A 16,815-nucleotide genomic window follows, 5' to 3' on the forward strand; every position below is an offset into this window, starting at 1 on the left:
ATCACTATGCTGGCTTTTGTATTGGTTCATATGTCGGACACTTCCCAGGTGTCTAGGATTATTATTATTATTATTATTATTATTATTATTATTATTAGTGAAACAAAGACATAATATGACACAGCAAACGAGATCTATATGCTGGATTTCGTATCACAAAATCACAAGTCAAACACTTCCCAAGTGTGTAGGACTGTGTGATGTATTTTTGGATGATGCATGTAGATCTCAGTAAGGTGGCCATATGCAGTTGACAGATTGTAATTTTGTCAATGTTTATTGTTTCCAAATGCTGGCTGAGATCTTTTGGCACGGCACCCAGTGTGCCAATCACCACTGGGACCACCTTATGCCAGAGCCTTTGCAGTTCGATTTTGAGGTCCTGATAACAGCTGAGTTTTTTCTGTTGTTTTTTGTCAACCTGACTGTCACCTGGCATGGTGACATCAATAACCCAAACTTTTTTTCTTTTCTACAACTGTGAGGTCTGGTGTGTTGTGTTCCAAAACTTTGTCAGTCTGGATTCGGAAGTCGCACAGTATCTTTGCGTGATCATTTTTCACTACCTTTGAAGGTTTTTGATCCCACCAGTTCTTTACTACTGGCAGGTGGTACTTGTGACATGAGTTCCAATGAATCATTTGGGCCACATAGTTGTGCCTCAGTTTGTAGTCCGTCTGTGCAATTTTCTTGCAGCTGCTGAGGATATGATCAATAGTCTTGTCAGCTTCCTTGCACAGTCTGTATTTTGGGTCACTAGCTGATTTTTAGATCTTGGCCTTAATTGCATTTGTTCTGATGGCTTGCTCCTGGGCTGCAAGGATCAGGCCTTCTGTCTCCTTCTTCAGGGTCCCATTCGTGAGCCATAGCCAGGTTTTCTCCTTATCAGCTTTTCCTTCAATTTTGTCAAGGAACTGTCTATGCAATGCTTTGTTGTGCCAGCTGTCAGCTCTAGTTTATAGTGTAGTCTTCTTGTACCGATTCTTTGTCTGCTGTGCTTTGAGAAGTTTCTGATTTTTGACTTCAATAAAAGAAGGTTCATCATTTCCTTTACATATTCTGCCAGGGCATGTTCTCCTTCTTTGATTTCCTTTTTTTACTTGTAAGAGTCCTCTGCCACCAAATCTTCTTGGCAGAAATAGCTGATCAAAATCACTGCAAGGATGAAGTGAATGATGAATGGTCATGGGTTTTCTTGTTTTTCTGTCCAAATTGTCCTGTTCCACCTGCGTCCAATTTTTATTCCCAGCAGTATATCTTATGGCAAGTATGGCCCAGGTGTTTATGGCCTTGATGGTGTTGCCTCTATTGAGCTTGCTTTTGAGAATTTTTCTGACTCTTTGAGTGTATTCTTTGCTGACCACAATTTTTACATCTTCATGTTTGATGTTGTCCAGCTGTAGTATGCCCAGATATTTATAGGCCTCTGGCTGGTAACACTTTATCATTTTGCCATTAGGCATATTTATGTCTTCACTTTCAATTATTTTCCCTTCTTCAGTGCCACTGTCAAAAAATTTTCCTAACCAAACTCCATGCTGATATCAGCACTAAAGATACGGGACAGTGTTAGTCAGAGACTCGCTTTCAGTTTGTTTTCCCATACAGCTTCAGGTCATCCATGCACATCAGATGTGAAATTTTGTGAGATTTCTTAGACGTTTGATAGCCGAGGTTTGTTTTTTGTAAGATTGTTGACAGAGGGATCATGGCAATAAAGAAAAGTAGTGGGGATAATGAGTCTCCCTGGAAAATTCCTCTTCTGATGTTGACAAGTCCATAGAATTATTTCCAACAAACAGTTTTCCAGTGCTAAATCATATTTTCAATAAAAGTGCCAACGTTTTTACAAATCCCGATGGTGTCCAGGCACTTAATGATCCAGCTGTGTGGGAGTGAGTCAAAGGCTTTTTTGTAGTCAATCCATGTCATGTGAAGATTAGCTTTTCGGCTTTCAATGGATGTTATTTGGACAGTAGAAAGTAATGTATTTACATATTTCATGAGAGGTGCCAGGCGTCTCCTGGGCACTGTTTTTAAAGTTGGGAGTCTCTTTCTTACTGTATTTGCTGCAGCATTTGCCATGATTTTATCCCTGAGCCCTTGTTGTTGTTGTTGTTACAACAAAGGCTGGATGGCCATCTGTTTAGAGTACTTTGATTGTGGTTTTCCTCCATACTGAAGGCGATTGGGCTGGGTGGTCCCTTGGGGTCTCTTCCAACTCTGGGATAATATGATTGTGCTTCCTGTGGCAGCGGTCTAGCCTCTTTATCTGGCAGGACTCTTAAAGGAACAGTGCCCTCACAGTGGGGGGTGAAGGAAGGGACTCCAGAGGCAGAATGAATGCAACCTGGCACCTCTTAAACTGCCATGACTCAAGGTTAGGGAATTGCCCTGGGAGTTGCAGTTTAAGAAGGTATTTCACTTTTCTTTGGTGGCTCCCAAAACTCCAACTGGAATTGTCTGGGGAGTGCCCTTCCTTCCTCCCTTCTCTCAGTTCCTGTTGCCCACAAAGACACCCCCAGAGCAAGAGTCAGACAAGACCTCAGAAGTGACAGCAGCCTACTCCTGCTTCTGCTTCCAAGGTAGACCCTGCCATGAGTGGAAGGTAGGTGGGAAAGGATAGGAAAGCAGGAAAGGGTAGATGGAGGTGGCACTGCTGAGGAGAAGGAGAAGAGGAGTATCCAGCAGGAAGAAGGAAGGGAAGGCCGGGAAAGGGGGAAGGAGGAAAGTCCTGAAATGAGGTGACAACGGCTGTTTGGTGGGACAACAGTGCGTGTCATAAGTTTGCCTCCACTAGTCTAGGATAACAGAAAAGTTATTATTTTTGCTTGTGCTTTGAAAAAAAGAAGCACATCAACAAATACAATTCCAAAACACTTGACCCATCTAGAGAAGCTCTTTAATGTAATTTCTGTTCAGGAAAATTATCTGAGGCTTCTAGGTGATATCTATAGGTGAGAACATTTTACCTTTAGTTTAATGATTAATGTTTTACTACATCTTAGCATTTCATTGAGGAGAGTTGTTAAAAACATATTTCTTCTCTTTTAAGTGTTTGTTCTTTGAATAAACAGGTTGCTTAGATCTTAACGCACACATGAGGAAGTACTTATCGAAGAAAATTGATGTCATAACCTTTCATGACTTTACACCAAAATCAGTAGAAACACTAATTAGCACTATGGGGGGAACACAAGGAAGAGATGTTTTTTGAAACACTTCTGCAAGAAAACTAACCTTGTGCATAATACATAGCATATTTGGATTTCCATAAAATTAAAGGCAAGGGATGGAGAAACGGGTAAAATGAGGATATCTTTATCTTTTCCACTTTCTGTATTTTTTGCTCCTCCCTCTGTCCACAGCCAAGATTTCCAGTACACTGCCATCCCTTCTCTACTCCTCTTTTCCTCTCCTTCTCTCCTTCCACACATTCTTTTTTCCTTGACCAGTACTGACCTACTTTATTTTTTTGCCTTGGACTTCCTCCCACAGTGACTCATAATTAAAGGAAGAAAATATGTGTCCACTGCAACAGGCACAAAAAGGACATTAGGGTAAAGTTCAACCCAGCTTTCTCATTAAAACAGGAATGGGGGACCTGTAAGCTGTGGGCCAGATGCAGCATGAGATCTACAAGCATCTTCTGATATTACTTTGATCAGTGATCAGATGTTAGAAGGTATTTAGAGATATTTATACTTTAAATACTCTTTGAAGAATTGAGTTGTGCCTTGCAAGTGTGAAAACTGTTGAAAAGAACTGAGCTGAATTTTGTGTATGTGTTGGGGAATATCCAGATTGATAGGGGCCCCTGGTGGCACAGTGTGTTCGAGCGCTGAGCTGCTGAACTTGCGGGCCAAAAGGTCCCAGGTTCAAATCCCGGGAGCGGAATGAGCGCCCGCTGTTAGTCCCAGCTCCTGCCAACCTAGCAGTTCGAAAACATGCAAATGTAAATAGATCAATAGGTACCACTCCGGTAGGAAGGTAACGGCGCTCCATGCAGTCATGCCGGCCACATGACCCTGGAGTTGTCTATGGACAACGCCGGCTATTCGGCTTAGAAATAGAAATGAGCACCAACCCCCAGAGTCGGTCACGACTGGACTTAACGTCAGGGGAAACCTTTACCTTTACCTATCCGGATTGATAAGAATTACACTTGCTCCTGTCCACTTTGCTTTGACTATATTCTGTGACATGGCACAGTTATAGCACTTTGATTCCACCTGGAGTGAAGGCTGCAACTTGTGGCATTATGGTGTTTGCAATTTGTTGAGGTACTAGAGCTCTCTGGCTCAGAATTCAAAATGTCCCTCTCTAAACTGCAAATCCCAAGATCCAATAGGATGGAGATATTAAAATTCTGTATCTCTTTTCCATCTAAATGCAAGGAAGCCTTTGTGGTAATAAATTGGTGCCTTTTGATAGTAATGGACTAGATAAGGATGAACAAATGGCAGCTTAATTTAGGCAAGACAGAGATGTCATGTTCAGGCACAAGTCTGATCAGAGACTGAGCCTATACTGGATAAGTGTACCTGAAATGTCAGGTTCATGATTTCAATGTACTTTTGGGCTCAGTCCTGAGCTTGGAAGATCAGATTTCAATTGAGGCCAGGACTGTGCTTTCACAACGAAAGCTAGTGTGTCAAACTGATGTGTTCCTGAGTTTGTTAGATCTGGCCACAGTTACACATAAATTGATTTTATCCAGTTTGGAATACTGTAACACACCCTGTATAGGGCTACTTTTGGAAACTGTTCAGAACCTTCAGCAGGTCCAAAATGACAGATCTGATCATAGGATGCATACAACTCTCTTACTGAAAGAGCTTCAATAGCTGCTGGTGACAGGAATTCCAACCCTTTGACAGCGGTCTCCCCATTATAATCTGGGCACATTACAGGAATATGTAATTCCTGGTTCTTAGTAGTTGTCACATTCCAACCACTCACATTTGGGCATCTAATCTGAATTCTAATTATGCAATTGAACAGATTAATTGCTGCAATTTTTATCACTGTTTCCATTTTGATACCATTTAAATAACTACCATATTTACTCGAATCTAATGTTCATCTTTTTTTTGCTAAATGGCCTTTCCAAAATTGGAATGCACATTAGATTCATGCCATACAGTAATATTAGTACTGAGCCAAAGCTCCCCTTTGAGGTACATCATCTGTAATTAAATGGCCATGGCTGAATGCTATACAACCCTGAGAATTGTAGTTTGGTGAATCACCAGCATTCTTTGGCAAAGAAAGCTCAAAACCTTGTCAAACGACAGCCCGCAGCATTCCATAGCATTGAACCAAGGCAATTAAAGTGGATTCACTCTAAAGCATACATGCACTCCAATGTTTTCTTTTGTATTGCTGGACTCTTTGGTGTTCTAAAATTATTTATTTATTTATTTATTTATTTGCATCATTTCTATCCCACCTTTCTCACCTGAAGGGACTCAAGGTGACTTATAGACCTGGCAAAAATTCAATGTCAATAAAACAATACAATCCAATAAAACATAAAGCAATTAAAAGCAATTTCCATTAAGCATTAAAACACATGAGACAGTATACAAAACTTAAAACATATGAAATGCATAAATCCATTCATCCAAAGATCTTGCGCATAATCCTTAATTCAGACCATGTCGAAGCCATAAAAATGTATTAGTTAAATGCTTGGGAACACAACCAGGTCTTTAGTTTCTTTCTGAAACCCAGAAGAGATGGAGCCTGCTGGATGTCACTGGGGAGGGAGTTCCACAGCTGAGGAGCCACCACTGAGAAGGCCCTGTCTCTTGTCCCCACCAGTCGAGCTTACAAGGCAGATAGGACTGAAACCAGGGCCTCCCCAGATGATCTTAAAGTTCTAATAGGCTCATAACAAAGGAATTCTAAGCAGGCAGCAACAGTAATGCACATCTTTTTTTGGCCAAATTACAAATTACAAAGAGCGCACTCTTTGCTGCTGTGCATTACGTTCAGCAGCAAATACCTTTTTTGGATTCAGAGTTTGAAAATTAAGGTACACGTTAGATTTGATAGTGCATTAGCCTTGAGTAAATGGGTACTTTATGAGAGGAATATTATGGACTAATATTTAAACATCTGGATTAGCAATGAAAAAGACTAGGTTCAAATTTCCAATTGTTTATGACCTTGGGCCGTTATTATCTCTCAATAATCACAATATTATTGTAGAGATTAATAGGAAGGCAATAAAGTGACCATGTACATTCAACTACAGCACAGGAATGTCTGTTGTATCATCATGGGATTACTATTGCTTTTTAACCACCATTTTTAAAATGACAGCAAAATGTAGAGGCAGGTACAGAAGAGAATATATTGAGAATTAGTGTCATGTGTTTTTTAGAGCTGAAAACAGAGCAAAATTAGACCAGCATTACAAACCAGAACTCCTTCCTTGTTGTTTGTTTCACTGACTTGCCTTACTTTTTGATCTCTCCCACTACATCTCTCTCCCTTTCCTGTCTATTGCCTTTACAATTGTTTCCCCTTACTCTTACTCTACACATGCATGTTTCCTTCCTTTGTTTCACTTTATATGTTCCTCAGACTTCCTTTCCTTGCTTTTTGCAGTCCACCACTTACACTTGTCACCCTCTTTTGTCTCTTTCCCCTCGTCGTCTACCACCTCAATCTCTGTATCCATCTCTTTCACTTCCTAACCTCTACTACTCTTCCCTAGGTTGCATCTCATTCCCTGTAACATGCTTTCTTGAAACTCTTCCATTCTTATCTCACAACCTCTGAGGATGCCTGCCATAGATGTGGGAGAAACATCAGGAGAAAATACTTCTAGACCATGGCCATACAGCCCGGAAAACATACAACAAACCTTCTTCCATTCTTCTTTCCACTTTTGCTTCAGCCTGGTTAAATCAGAGGTGGTGCTGCAAGACAAGAGGAGAAAGAGATGAAGGTAAAACACTTGGGGAGATGTGATAGTTGAGGCAGTGGAGAGGACTGGAAGTAATTTTGGGTGGGCAGAAGATTACAACAATCAAGATGACACCCCACAAACCACTTACCTCATATCTGACAGTGGAAACCTAACTACACCTTTTAACAAGAAACATAATTTTCTTTCTGAATGTTCAGTAAAATGTAAAATATTACTACTTGTCAACATGTTAGGAAAAGCAACAGAGCACATAGTACCTTAAATACTAATAATGTCATTGTCACCTTCACTTTGCTTTGCTGCATATAATCATAGAATAATAGAGTTCGAAGAGACCTCATGGGCCATCCAGTCCAAACCCCTATGAAGAAGCAGGAAATCGCATTCAAAGCACCCCCGATAGATGGCCATCCAGCCTCTGCTTAAAAACCTCCAAAGAAGGAGCCTCCACATCCCTCCTCCTCTTCTCCAGTGGCTCCCTTGCATTCTGTGTAAAAACTGTAATGAGCTCTGCAAACTAGACTTTAGCTAGATTTTCCTCCAAAATGTACAATTTTCTACAGACTTCTAACATTATTTCAGAGAACTGGGAATTGAAATTGAGCGAAAACAGGTTAAAAATGTCACATATAGGTTGGAAGACTTAACTTATTGACTAAACATACTTGAGGGTAGGGGAGGGCTTGCTTTCCATAAATCAAGTGGACAGAAGAGAGGTATTTTTTGCCCCATAACTCCTACAGGGGCTAGAAACTTGATTTAAAACAAAAAAAATGCCCAGAATTCAAGATAGATGATAATCCAAAACTTCACTGGGTAATATGCATAGAAACTAGGCTAACCATATGGCTGAATTGCCAGTTACTTTCACTTTACCAACATGTCTGATCTAAGTTTATCAACATGCCTAAACATAGTTAATTCTGGAAAGGGAGCTCCAGCTGTCTAAATAAGTTTTTTTTAATAGTGTGCAAAGTTCTCGTTCACAGAATATTTGAGGGAACTTCGTGGTAAAGCAATTTTAAAACTCATATCAACATAGTTTATCATTTTAGTGCATGTTTGATGTGAGACTTGATGACCTGAAGTCAATGCTACAGAAACTTTGTGGAAACTAAACTGGTTTAGGACAGATACATATATTTCATCAATAGTCCTTCCTTCTTTCCTTCTTCTCTCTCTTTGAAGCTGATTTACTTGACCAACACATGATGAACAGTTGCAGTTGGAAATCAGTCAATTTCAGGGAAAGTTGTGATTTGAATAGCATAACATTTATTTATCAATATATTTTTCCTTTTTAAAAAAAGGTGCAAATAATACATTCTAACAATGTGCAGACATTGTTAGTGGTGGCATGTGTTTTTCAAAGCATCCATTTGAAATTTTTTAAGAAATACGCACCGGTTGTTTTCCACAAAAAGCAAATCAGTTCACATGTACAGTAGAGTCTCACTTATCCAACATAAACGGGCCAGCAGAACGTTGGATAAGCAAATATGTTGGATAATAAGGAGGAATTAAGGAAAAGCCTATTACACATCAAATTAGGTTATGATTTTACAAATTAAGCACCAAAACATCATGTTATACAACAAATTTGACAGAAAAAGTAGTTCAATACGCAGTAATGCTATGTAGTGATTACTGTATTTACTAATTTAGCACCAAAATATCACGATGTATTGAAAACATTGACTACAAAAATGCGTTGGATAATCCAGAACATTGGATAAGTGAGACTCTACTGCAAATGGAACAGAAAGGACTTTGAGGGGGAAAATAAGGAAATGTAATCAAAAATGGGTAGTAGCCATTGCCTATATAGGACACTGCATAAGAAATCCATGTGTGTTACTTTGAGCATTGTCATGGAAAATAATGTGCCTTGAGTTTTTTTTTTATGTCAAGAGCAACTTGCAAACTGCAAGTCACTTCTGGTGTGAGAGAATTGGCCGTCTGCAAGGGCGTTGCCCAGGAGACACCCAGATGTTTTTGACGTTGTTACCATCTTTGTGGGAGGCTTCTTTCATGTTCCTGCATGGAGCTGGAGCTGATACAGGGGTCTCATACGTGCTTTCCTTGAGCTGGATTCAAACTGGAAACCTTCAGATCAGCAACCCAACCTTCAAGTCAGCAATCCAAAAAAATGTGCCTTGGTCCATCAAAGATTTAGGTACACCAAAGATGGCAAACACACTTATGGATTTTCTCCCAGATTTTGATGATCATTTCAGTTCTTTTTGAGAAGCAAGGAGTTCAAGAAGTATGTCCACTTTATGTCATATGCAAGTCAGATATGCAAAACAGGCACATGCAACACAAGCAAAAGACTACTCCCTGCCTTACGAAGTTTATAGTCTTAACAGTGTCTTGTATAATGCATAATTGCATATAATGACATGATTAAGAACCATATAGAATATATCCAAATTGTGCTTTGAAGGATTATATATATAACAAATCTGTATGATTAACACACCACCCATCTGCTGCTTAGCCTCAGTGACAACATTACCAGTTGCACTGTTAAGAAAAATACACTTTGGTGTAATAAGACACACTTCAGTTTACAGGAGGTGGACGTTGATTTGGAGCATGCTGCATGCTTCTGCAGTGTTTATCCGATTTAAGCTTATTTTTGCTGAGGTCATTTCAATCTGTTGGAATAGCTCCTAATGCACATAGTAAGACAGACTCAACAAGAGAAAGAAAGAAGATTAAATAGAAAAAGAAGAAAGGGATTACATAAAGAGGATGTTCCAAGAGAGAAGGAGGCTTTCTGAGCCTGGTGAAATGTCAGGTTGAACTTATAACAGAGGTGCAGTCAAAGTTGCACTAAGCTCCACACTTACAAATATTGGCATTGTTGAATTTTCACGCCATTGACCCTAAGGATGCTAAACAGCAGAATGTCTCACTATTCAAAAACTGTTAATTGAGGAAACTTCCCAGTGTATCTTTCTTTTCAGTACATAGCACCTGCATCGTGAAAATTATCTTTTTGGATTGCTTGATTTCCTAACATTAGAGAGGCAATTGACAGCACCCATATGGCCATTAAATACATCTGATGAGCAAATACACAAGAATTACAAGATGGTCCATTCAGGGGGAAAACAAGATGAAATATTATTCATTCTTTGAAACATAAATTGCTTTTGATAGAGACATAAGCAGAAACAAACTGAAATCGGCACTCTGGATGGACAAGATAATTAAGATTGCTGTTTAAATGCTTCAGGCTTCAGAATGTTTAGCATAAGACCATTCTGTGAAAATTATTCCATCACATATGTAGATTATATTCGATTTTTGAACTGTATGTCACAAATTGCATCTTTCCTTTTGTTTTTGTTGGCAAGACTCAATAGCTATGATGCAGCATGTTACATGATCATTGCCATCTTGATAGACCTCCAGAAATACACAAAGATGTACATAAACACACACACACACGTTTTAAAGAAAAGATGTATTTGTTTTGATTGTGTATTCCTGCATGGCAAACAGCTGGACTGAATGACCCTTGTGGTCGCTTCCAAATCCATGTTTCTACAGCTGTGTCTAATCCTAGTGTATCCACACAACATACACAAGTTAATTTACTTTAACTTGGGTAAACCAATTAATCCAGATTGAACCTGGGTTTAAAAAAAACACTGCCAAAGGTCCAAAACAGGCATTGATTGCTAATCTGCCATCTCAGATCACCATGCACAATTCGAGATCTCATCCCCACAGAGATTCTGTCCTTCTCATGCTAAGAAGGCCCAGGGAGATGGTATGGCAGTGCCTCCTGCCCTCCAGCACCCCCATTCGCACAAAAAATAACATAAAAGCATCTCTTACCATCCATGCAGAATCTGTACTTTCTGAATCTGCATCTTTCTGGAGTGACAGACTTCAGATAAAGAAAAGAGAAATCCCATTTGAATAAATCTTGACAAAAAACCTCTGTGGTGGAGACTGAAACGATTTGAAGGCACACAACAACAGCATTCCTAATTAAATTGATTATCTCATCAGTCAAAAGCAGGTCCACACTTCCCACTGAAATTCTGGTAAAGTTATGTTGGTTAAAATTGTTCTTTATTTTAAATACTGTAATCTTTCAAAAGAAATTGGATCATAAATCAGATGTGTCCAGCCTCCCAACAGTCTGAGGGATCGTGAATAAGCCCTCTGCTTCAAAAGTTGAGGACCCCTGCTCTAGGTCCTCCAGTTGAAGTTAACTATAGAATTGTTCAGAAGTTCCTGGAGATCTTATTGTTTTCTCAAGGAAAAAAACAAACATCTTTATTACATTATTGGGTTGTTGTATATTTTCCGGGCTGCATGGCCATGTTCCAGAAGTATTCTCTCCTGTATTCCTGCATGGCAAACAGCTGGACTGAATGACCCTTGTGGTCTCTTCCAAATCCATGTTTCTACAGCTGTGTCTAATTCTAGTGTATCCACACAATGTTCCAGAAGTATTATCTCCTAACGTTTCACCCACAACCATGGCAGGCATCCTCAGAGGTTGTGAGGTATGGAGAAACTAAACAAGGAAGGTAGGGCAAGGAAACTAAGGCCTGCCATAGATGTGGGTGAAATAGATGTCAGGAGAGAATATTTCTGGAACATGGCCATACAGCCTGGAAAACATACAACAACCCTGTGACAACATATTACATTATTATTCATGTGTTTCCACATTCAGATCCTTCACTCCCATACAAGATTTTAAAAGATTGTGTGCATTCTTCCAATTTTCTGATTTTGGGATTTTTGTGTGCAAAAATCTACAAAATGACTGTTTTGCACAACAGATTTTTTATTACTGTTCCATTATCCGGGCAGAATAGTCCATTAGATGTGGGTGGAGGGTGAGTTGAAGAAGAAAAACTATTTCCCCCATTTTTCTTGTTATTCCCCCCACCCATGTCCCCATCGTGGAAACAACCTTTGTTTGTGAAATGGGAAGGGGGAGGGGGAATAACCAGAAACAACAGGGGAAATAGTTTTCCTCCTTCAACTTCCACACTCCATAAACTGAACTATCCTTCTCTCTCAATCGCTCCCTAGTGGCCTCTGCCCTGATAATGCAACAATACAATATTCCTATTTGTATTATTATTCACAACCTGAAGATAATGGGGAAAAGGAATGAAGTGCTTGTTATTTATCTCTCAGGACAGGACAAAATGTGTTTATATGCAGTTTCCTAATATACACATGCACATTCAATAGCCATTCCTTAACATGCACTTTTAGTATGCAATTTTTGAGACACCATATGTGAATAACATGCAAGTTTTGGGGAAAAATGTTACACTGGAAAATCAGATGTTAGCCCAGAAAGCACATTTCAGAGAGATTTATTATAAATATCCATATTTGAAAATCAAATGCAAAGGAAACTTGTAGCACCTTAGAGACTAACTGAGAGAACAAAGTTAGAAGCATACGATTTCTCAGACTAAGTCTACTTACTCAGATGCAAAAGCTTATGCCACCAACTCAGTCTCTAAGGTGCCACAAGGTCCCTTTGCATACTGATATTCCAGACTAACAGAGTGAAGTCTTTGAATTCTACCACCATGGAAAGCACATGTTTGAAAAGGAAAATGAAAGATTGCCCAAGACCTGTCAGTACTTTGTGAAGTGTCATAGGACTACAAATTTGTGAAATCATGGAAAATATTATCTTTCTATACAAAGAAGGCTAAATTGACTGTGGTCCATAGCATTATATGAAAAGCTAACATACAGCAGATTAACAGTAAGAGAAATCAAAGAAAACATATTCAAAGACATTTGGGAATATTTTATTACCTATTTTCTAGTCACAGAACTCCTAAGAATTCAGAGAATAATCTGATCCAAAATCAGATTATAGATTTATATCTATAATGATTTACGGTGAGATAAAGTGCATATACACTGAACATTTAATGCAGTTTCACACCGATTTACTGCCATGACTCAATGCTATGGAATCATGAGAGTTTAAGGGCCCTTTCTACATAGTCCCTAAAATGTGGAAGTTCCTGGGTTAAGGGGGGTGGGGTGGCTAAATGATACTAGTGGTAAATCCGTGCTGATTCGTTGAAATGGACAAAAAACATGTGTTAAAAAATTTGCTTATAGCCCAATTCCACCTCAAAAATGTGCATATTCGCATCACTGTATATCTCTGCATTCACAAAAAACACGTGATTTCCTTCCTTCCCCATGTGGAGACTGAGCCAGTGAACTTGCGCTTTTAAAAAGCCTGAAACAGCTGATCAGCTGATCGGGGTGTATGAAATGGACACACAGCAGGTTTAAAGGAAGCAAAAACAAAGAGCAACTTTAAATCTCTGAAACTCTTTATTTAAAACTTTATAGCATTAAATAGAGCTTGAATAAATAATTGGGAAAGAGAGAAATCTGGTGGAAGTTTTTTTAATTCACTCCGTTATGTACTGAACCTCATATGTGCACATGTGAATCTGCTTTATTTATATTGAGATATTTGCATATGTGAATATACAGTCAAGTACATAACAGAGAGATTTTTTCCTTAAAAAAACTTCTACCGGTTGTCCCTTGTTCACTTTCCATCTGGTTCTAATACCAAAGAAGCCTGTGAGGATAGTGGGCGACCAAATCCCAAGACTAACAGGTTTGTTTGGGGACCTACAGTCATGTCTGGAGCCCCCCCCCCCCCAAATTTAAAACCAGGATTTTGGTGTTATCTGAAAGTGCCCAGAATTTTAAATATTTGGCAGAGAAAGCTAAAGTCTACAACTCTCATGATTTCATAGCATTGAGCCACAGCAGTTGTGGTGTCAAATTGCATTAATTCTACAGTGGAGATGGACTCCTAGATTTTAGTTTATTGGCTAATATTCTGTATCAGCTACTTAGTTAAGTATTAGTTAGCTTACTTAACTGAGTAGCCTTTCCTAGACTGACACCTCTACACACACACATACACACACACAACTGACAGAAACTTAATCCACCCATACTCCAGTCAATGGCTTGTAGGTGAATAAATCTAGGCTGCTGGTGGTGGAAAGTTACAATCATACCAAGAGTCATAATTGTGACTAAGTGGCAGTTGTGAATGCAAGAAACTTATCTAGGAAATGTGGTCCAAGACAATGTCTTAGCTGACCAAACTTGCTTTCAATCTCCTTAGGAACATTAGATCTAAAATCTGTATTTGTGTTGTCACATTACTATAGTAGCAAAATCCAGCATTTCATAATATTTGTCCACTTTTTAAACAAATGTATACTAAATTCATATTCTTGTGGAGGAATATGTACTGATCATTTTCAGATACTGGAAATATGCTATTTCATTTCCATATGCATGAACAACCTACAGAATATTTTTATTGAAATGAAAAGAAATGCTTTTCCCAAGTAAACTACATAAAGGGATTATACAAACAAATATACAAACTGAACAATAAAAAACTATACTTTGAATATTTTTTATTTTATTTTATCATGTCAGAAGTGAATCAAGGGTACAAGTTATAATATATTTGAAAACACAAACAAAGTTTAAAAAAACTTGGCATTATACTAAATGTTCTTTGACCAGAAGCTAGCCACTTGGAGTGCCTCTGGTGTTGCTATAAGAAGGTCCTCCATTTTGTATGTGCAGGGTTCAGACTGTATTGTAGAAAGTAATTTGTGGTTTGCTCTTCTCCACACTCACATATTGTGGACTCCACTTTGTAGCCCCATTTTTTAAGGTTGGTTCTGCATCTCATGGTGCCAGAGTGCAGTCTGTTCAGTGCCTTCCATGTCACCCAGTCTTCTATGTGCCCAGAAGGGAGTTTCTCATCTGGCATCAGCCACTGATTGAAGTTCCAGATTTTAGCCTGCCACTTTTGGACTCTCTCTTGCTGAGACGTTCCTGCAAGTATATCTGTAGATCTTAGAAAAGTATTTCTTGATTTAAGTTGTTGGCATGCTGGCTGATATCTGAACAGGGGATGAGCTGGAGATGTCAATGCTTTGGTCCATTCATTGCTGGCTGCTACTTCCTGGCAGATGTCAGGTGGTGCAATGGTGACTAAATAGTATAATTTCTCCAGTGGTGTGAAGCATAGACATCTTGTGATAATGTGGTATGTCTCATTAAGAACCACATCCACTATTTCAAAGTGGTGAGATATATTCCACACAGAGTAGCAAAGCACAAGGGCAGATGTTTTCACTGTGTCTGGTTGTGATCCCCAGGTTGTGCCAGTCAGCTCCCAAGTACTTTCAATAATAATAATAATAATAATAATAATAATAATAATAATAATAATATTTTTTTTTGTAGCCATGCTTTTGAGGTTCAAATTTGTAATAGCAGTTTTCTGGCACTGTATATTTCTGTGACTGTTCATTTGTATTTTGATTCCGTAGCCCACTTGTTAATGGATGTCCAGAATCAGCAGCATCCACTGCGGTCCTTTTTATCCTGGGCGACGACCGAGCCAGTATAGACTTCGTTTTGGTTTGATTCTCCGTAATGCTAATGGGTTATCTGTCTAGAAGATCAGGGGCCAGAGGACTCTTACAAGTAAAACAAGCAGTCAAAGAAGAAGAACATGCCCTGGCAGAATATGTAAAGCAAAGTGAAGAACCTGCTTTGATTGAAGTCAAAAATCAGAAACTCCTCAAAGCACAGCAGACAAAAAACCAGTACAAGAAAACCGCACTACAAACTAGAGCTGACAGCTGGCACAACAAAACATTGCATGGAAAGTTCATTGACAAAATTGAAGGAAAAGCTGATAAGGAGAAGACCTGGCTATGGCTCACGAATGGGACCCTGAAGAAGGAGACAGAAGGCCTGATCCTTGCAGCCCAGAAGCAAGCCATCAGAACAAATGCAATTAAGGCCAAGATCGAAAAATCAGCTGATGACCCAAAATGCAGACTGTGCAAGGAAACCGATGAAACCATTGATCATATCATTAACTGCTGTAAGAAAAACGCACAGACAGGCTACAAACAGAGGCACAACTATGTGGACCAAATTATTCATTGGAACTTATGCCTCAAGTACCACCTCCCAGCAGTAAAGAACTCGTGGGATCACAAACCTGCAAAAGTATTGGAAAATGAGCATGCAAAGATACTGTGGGACTTCTGAAACCAGACTGACAAAGTTCTGGAACACAACACACCAGACATCACAGTTGTGGAAAAGAAAAAGGTTTGGATCACTGATGTTGCCATCCCAGGTGACAGTCGCATTGATGAAAAACAACAGGAAAAACTTAGCCGCTATCAGGACCTCAAGATTGAACTGCAAAGACTCTGGCAGAAACCAGTACAGGTGGTCCCGGTGGTGATGGGCACATTGGGTGCCATGCCAAAAGATCTCAGCCGGCATTTGGAAACAATAGACATTGACAAAATTACGATCTGCCAACTGCAAAAGGCCACCTTACTGGGATCTGCACGCATCATCTGAAAATACATCACACAGTCCTAGACACTTGGGAAGTGTTCGACTTCTGATTTTGTGATAAGAAATCCAGCATATCTATCTTGTTTGCTGTGTCATACAACGTTGTTGTGTCAATAATAATAATAATAATGCTTAATAATATGGCATAGGGAGATTTTAAGTTGACTTGCCCAGCTGATGAAAATAAGTGTTTCTTTGTCCCACTTCCTCTAACTTTTAGAGATTAAACACCCTACAGAATCTCTGAGCATGGCATAAAACTCCTATAGATTTCAGGCCTGAGAGATTAATGTAGAATGTCTCTGATGTTTTCACAAGAGAAATTGAATATAAATGTCTTAAGTAAATATCCTGCCAATTTAAAGAAAATCTAAAGAGGAATTCTGTGCAATTCAAAAAGATTGCATGCTGCA

Source organism: Anolis carolinensis, chromosome 3 (genome assembly GCF_035594765.1).
Source record: "Anolis carolinensis isolate JA03-04 chromosome 3, rAnoCar3.1.pri, whole genome shotgun sequence".
Lineage (NCBI taxonomy): Eukaryota > Metazoa > Chordata > Lepidosauria > Squamata > Dactyloidae > Anolis > Anolis carolinensis.